Here is a 6000-nt window from a genome sequence, read left to right as displayed (position 1 = left end):
TGGGGTCCCACGCCTCAGCCGGTTTGTCCGACTCCCGTGTCTCGGTCCGTCAAGCTCGCCCAGGTGGGACGCCGGGGGGCGCCCCTAGAAAGTACTGTCAAGCCTGTTCCCGCTCCCCCTCTCTGTCGCTCAAGGGGCACCAGGCTGCCCATCATGTTCACTCCCTGTACTTGCTTCTCGTCTCCAAGCGTCTGTCCTCACACAGATGAAGATTGGGGTAGCATGCTGTAAAGGGACTAGCAGTATAGAATCTGAGGATTGTTGATACAATAAAGAGTCTGTAGTGATCAAAAGTTCCCTGAGGTCATAAATTAAACTTCATGAAGTTCAGCATACATTTTATAATTGAGAGGTCTGTCTCGGTCTGCTAGTAATCCCATCTCTCTTTGTAGATTGTCTGAACCAGAGGGCAGACTCAAAGCCTACCTGCATATTAACTGAGTTAACATACAGTGACTGCTTCGAGGCAAGAATTGGTCTGTTTTGTAGGACTAATATGTACAGTGCATTCAGAAAGTATTCAGACCCCTTCATTTTGTACACATTTTTTGTTATGTTACAGCCTTATTCTAAAATAGCCATTGATGACAAAGGGAAAACAGGTTTTTAGAAATACTTGCAAATGTATCGAATAAAAAACAGAAATACCTTATTTACATAAGTATTCAGACCCACCCTCGAAATTGTGCTCAGGTGTATCCTGTTTCCATTGATCATTCTTGAGATGTTTCTACAAATTGATTGGATTCCACCTGTGGTAAATTCAGTTGATTGGACATGACTTGGACAGGCTCATACCTGTCTATATAAATTCCCAGAGTTGACAGTGAATGTCAGAGCAAAAAACGAAGCCATGAGGTCGAAGTTATTGTCTGTAGAGCTCAGAGACAGGATTGTGTCGGAGGCACAGATCTGGGGAAGGGGAGGGCATAAAAGGTCCCCAGGAACACAGTGGCCTCCGTCATTCTTAAATGGAAGAAGTTTGGAACCACCAAGACTCGTCCTAGAGCTGGCCGCCAGGCTAAACTGAGAAATCGGTGAGAAAGGCCTTGGTCAGGGAGGTGACTAAGAACCCAATAGTCACTCTGACAGAGCTCCTCTGTGGAGATGGGAGAACCTTCCAGAAGGACAAACATCTCTGCTGCACTCCACAAATCTGGCCTTTATGGTAGAGTGGCGAGACAGAAGCCACTCCTAAGTAAAATGCACATGACAGCCCACTTGAAGTTTTCCAAATGGCACCAAAAGGACTCTCAGACCATGAGAAAATAGATTCTCTGGTCTGATGAAATCAAGATTGAACTCTTTGGCCTGAATGCCAAGCGTCACGTCTGGAGTAAACCAGGCACCAGAGATCTCCTGGCCAATACCATCCCTATGGTGAAGCATGGTAGTGGCAGCATCATGCTGTGGTGATTTCTTTCAGCAGAAGGGACTGGGAGACTAGTCAGGATCGAGGGAAGTACAGAGAGATCCTTGATGAAAACATGCTCCAGAGCGCTCATAACCTCAGACTGAGGTGAATGTTCACCTTCCAACAGGACAACGATCCTAAGCACACAGCCAAGACAATGCAGACAATGCAGCTCTGACAATGCAGCCAAGACAATGCAGCTCTGGCCCAGCCAGAGCCCGGACTTGAACCCGATCAAACCTCTCTGGGGAGACCTGAAAACAGCTGTGCAGCGACTCTCCCCATCCAACCTGACAGAGCTTGAGAGAATCTGCAGAGAAGAATGGGAGAATCTCCCCAAATACAGGTGTGCCAATCTTGTAGCGTCATACCCTAAAATGCTAAGTAAAGTCTCAATACTTATGTAAATGTGATATTTCAGTTTTAAAGTTTTAATACATTTTCAAAAATGTCTAAAAAACTTGTTTTTCTTTGTCATTATGAAAGATTTTGTGTTTTATTGTTGAGGGGAAAAAACAATATCATCCATTTTAGAATAGGCCTGTAACGTAACAAAATGTGTAAAAAGTGAAGGGGTCTGAATACTGCACTGTAATGCTGACACCGTTAAGTAGAAAGACAAACCAGATCACAATAGCTTTACTCAAAATAATTTCAATGGTGAACGTTTAATGTACTTAAGGAACAACTCAAATTGTGGTTGAGTTTTCCCTTTGCACGACAGGTACACTCTATTGAAGAGTACAGTAGGTGTCTTTCTCATCTTATTCATAACGAGGAATAGTTAATGAACCATGATACCCGAATTAGCTATGCCTTTACATGTCTCAATATCAATTCCACTGTTGATCAATGAGGTAGAGACGAGCTGCTTCGTGTACCTTGAGGCAAAAGTGGCAGACAAGCACTTTGTGGAAATCCCTAGGTTTAATCAGTGGGACTCTTTGGGCTGACAATGCAGAGAAGACAAACAGACCCATAGGGTGAGTGGTTAAGAAATTGCCTGGAGAGTCCAAGGAGGCAACACAGCGATTGTGAATAACGTCTAGCACAGATGCTTAAATGTGACTGACAAAACCCATTTCTTAGTTGCCAACTAACAACACCAACACAATGCCCTTCTTTTGACGCTCAACAAGTGTATATTTTTAATCCCACCTATTTTATCCTGCTGTTACCATTGGTACTGTATCTGTCTGGCATTTATCATTTACGTCACTAAGATATGCCAAATACTGGATGATGTGTATTTTATACTACTTATCCTTTTACTTTATGTTCGTATTCTTAACTTTTATTATTTATTGTCGAGAAGGAACCTGAAAGTAAGCATTCCGTTGGACGGTGTATACCATGTGTATGCTTTACATTCCACTAATACAACTTGAAACTTGTTCCCTTGAAGAAAGCCTTACAAGTTAAGCGTAGTCTGCTTCAAGTAAAGCTACCACTTACCATTCCAAGAATATTGTACGTCAGATAAGTAGCCATTCATACCACCTGTGTCTATGTATCTTTTATGTATAACGATTATATAAATAGGATGCCCTGGATATGAGCAGTTTGCAAAGCAACTTGAGTCCTAATGATGTTCGCAGAATTGCAAATGGGCTGTGTGCGTGCCACTGCTGTTTAGAGGAATGTAGGTTTGGACCATGGAGAGTTGTGTTGGAAATGGCACCACCTGGATAATGAGATGCGGAGAGGCCCGTGCCAGTGTCTGAGCCAGAAGGCTTACCCGGGCTTATCTGCAAGCTGTCCCACATTAGGCGGACACTGTAGAGCGAGCACTGTAGTCCACACAGAGCACTCTTAGGTCTGGCTTCTGTCCTTTAAAAACTTGGACTCCAATGTCAAAATATGTCCTACGTCTAACCATTTCACTTCTGGGTTGTTATGTCTTCTTCAGGGAGCCCATCAATTCGATTTTGAGGAGTTTATGTTTGCAATTTGATTGCTTTGACATCCCATTCTAGAACATTGTAAAATGTTATTTATCATTGGTGCAATGTAACAGCACAGTTATAACATAGAAATTACTGTCACAGTACGTGATTGTAGTTCAACAGTAAAGAAAGGAGCGAGCATTAAAAACCTGCTAATGATTCGGTCTCTTGTATTATAATGGTTAGATAGCTGGTCTGTGATGTGAATAGTTCCAGTTACATTTTCAACCACACTCTTTGATAGACTGGAGTCGGTAGTTGGGTGGGCCATTTGATGTGTGCCATTGGCTGTGATTGAGTGTGCCAATGGATGTGTTTTCTAGGAAAGACAGGAGTGTAATGGTGATGATTGAAAGGATGCAGAGGTCAGTGGACCGGTTGAGGGTTCTTCATCTTTTAGCTTCATAGTTAAATGACTTATAGAGATCAATGTCATGCTCCTTCCTGTTATCACGATCTATGTAAAACATGATCTAATGTCCTTTTGTCTGTAACACTTTACATTAAGATGCTCTTTTACCTGTGTAATTACTCTAGTAACAACACTATCTTAACTGTCACAACATGTTGTCACCAGAGTAATTACTGCATTACACGGGTATAAGAGCATCAGTCACGTGAGTCTTGTTGGATAAATGTTCTGAAAGCGTGAAGATTATGTGAGAAAAATGAATGTAGTAAACAAAAAGTGAAATTTCTCACACTGGCACGATTCCCAGCAATTTAATTCCTGAGGTGATAATCATCAGTCATTATTTATGCTTGGTTTGTAAAAATAACACACACATGCTGTCATGCTATTCCTAAATACATGACAAACGGATTACGCCTGAACGTTACTTTAGTAATCAAGTGTAAAGACATAGCTTAGATACATGCCGATGCTCCACTTGAAATGTTCAAGGGACCTATTTCTTTTGTTTCTAATTGTTGTGCATATTGTTTCATTCAGCTTCCGCGTCCAGGGTAATATTCTGTGTGTATGTGCACTGAGTGATAAGGGAATTGCTGGCAATTTGTTTAGGCTGCTAATTGTAAAAAAAATCCACGCTTTTCTAAATCTCGTGGATTGTCCTTGCCTCGATTCAGAGCACTGGTCTGTTACTGCTGCTATTTTCGTCTCCCTCTTCAATCTCTCTTGACAGTTGGCCAACATCAATTCCTGACCTGATCCACTACAAGGCATTTGCAAAAGAGAGATGAAAAAGACCAAAGCTCCATGGAGTCAGTAATAATGGGAGGAAAAAAAGGTTAGTCAGAGTCACTTTCTCCTTTCTCGTTCCTTCATTAATGTTCATGTTGTTTCTTTACTCACTCTCTATTTAGCTTCCCATATTTATCAGACCATTATTTGTATCCCTAAGGGATCCTAAGAAGTGCAGGCGGCGAACCTTTTCTATCTGACATGACTGTGAATGCCAAAGAGGTAATTGTCAGACGACAGACATGGGAGAGAGAGCAAGAGGGAGGAAAGAGAGAGAGAGAGAAAGGAGCGAAAACAAGGGGGTGGGAGTTGCAGGGAGGGGAGTGTGTGTGTGTGTGAAAGAGAGAGAGAGAGAAAGAGAGAGAGAGAGAGAGAGCAGCGTTCATTCTTCCACTTCTCAGCAGACAGCGTTCTACAGGGGAGAGCAACAAAACAAGGCAAATTGGAAGGGGAAAAAATTGAGAATATTATACAAGAAGAGTTCGCTATCCACTTCTACCTCCTATTGGGTGATGAGAGGTGTCTGAAAGTTTGCACTCTGGGGGACCCCTCCCCCCAATGCTGGGCTGAACAGAAGACAGCTCCCATCTTCGAGGTGTGGAGAGCACAGACTACCTCTAGTCATTTTCAGGGAAGCCAGTGCGCTCGAGGAGTGTTCTCCCTCTGTGGATCTCGCAATTAATCGCTGCCTGCCTGTCTGTAACAAAAGAGGAGAAGATCCAATCAGCGTTTTGGTTTAATAAGGTGGAATACCAAGGGACGCAACAGAAAAGATACAGCACAACCAGGGAAATAAAGGAAGTAGGAGCACACAGCAGTGAAAGACATCATTTAGAGAGAAAAAAAAAAACGCTTAACGGTATTTTGAATTCAAAGGCTCCTGTTCCAGGTGAACTTGAGAAGCATCCTTTTCTTTTTTGGAGCTCTCAGCTTCAGTCAGCTAATCTTGTGGACTATTGGATCCTGGATGGCATTTCAAGGTAAGGACCTATCTTGAACTCTCCCGGTGTATCAGCCAGCCAGCTACTGTACTCCTCCTGTATTAGGTTGCTGCAATACTCAGCAGCAGAAGAAAAAAAGGGAGAAGAATCAGACGGAGAGGTAGGTGCGTTTGAATCATCACCAGGCTGTTAATGAAAAGTTTCTGTGATTTCTCTTCCTCTTACCTTATCCCTATGCATGATTGATATGATGCCAGTGTGGAAAGCAATTTATCTTTGGCGACTCGATCTCTGCATCGTGGCTTCCAGCAGGAAGCCTGGGTGGAAGGTCATAATTACCACTGGTGTTTGCCTTCGTCTTTGTAAGGGCCATGTCTATGGGCCATGGGATTACTTTTGTATTTTAACCACCACCACCTACCACCCACCACCGAGTCACAGCTGCACAGCCATAGCCACTCTGCATATGAAGGGCTGTTTTCCCCTTTAATCGTA

At 42.9% G+C, this 6000-nt stretch overlaps 1 long non-coding RNA gene across 1 annotated transcript in view; it reads left to right on the top strand.

Annotated features, from left to right (window-relative positions):
* Window positions 1–4986: 4986 nt before the first annotated feature.
* Window positions 4987–6000, top strand: part of LOC115129541 (uncharacterized) — a 127038-nt gene continuing 126024 nt past the window's right edge. Inside the window, exon 1 of the long non-coding RNA XR_010463883.1 lies at window positions 4987–5544. This is a non-coding gene — a long non-coding RNA (uncharacterized LOC115129541). The remainder of the gene's footprint in view (window positions 5545–6000) is intronic.

Source organism: Oncorhynchus nerka, linkage group LG5 (assembly GCF_034236695.1).
Source record: "Oncorhynchus nerka isolate Pitt River linkage group LG5, Oner_Uvic_2.0, whole genome shotgun sequence".
In the NCBI taxonomy this organism is placed as follows: Eukaryota; Metazoa; Chordata; class Actinopteri; order Salmoniformes; family Salmonidae; genus Oncorhynchus; species Oncorhynchus nerka.
This window is presented reverse-complemented; position numbering and strand designations above follow the sequence as displayed.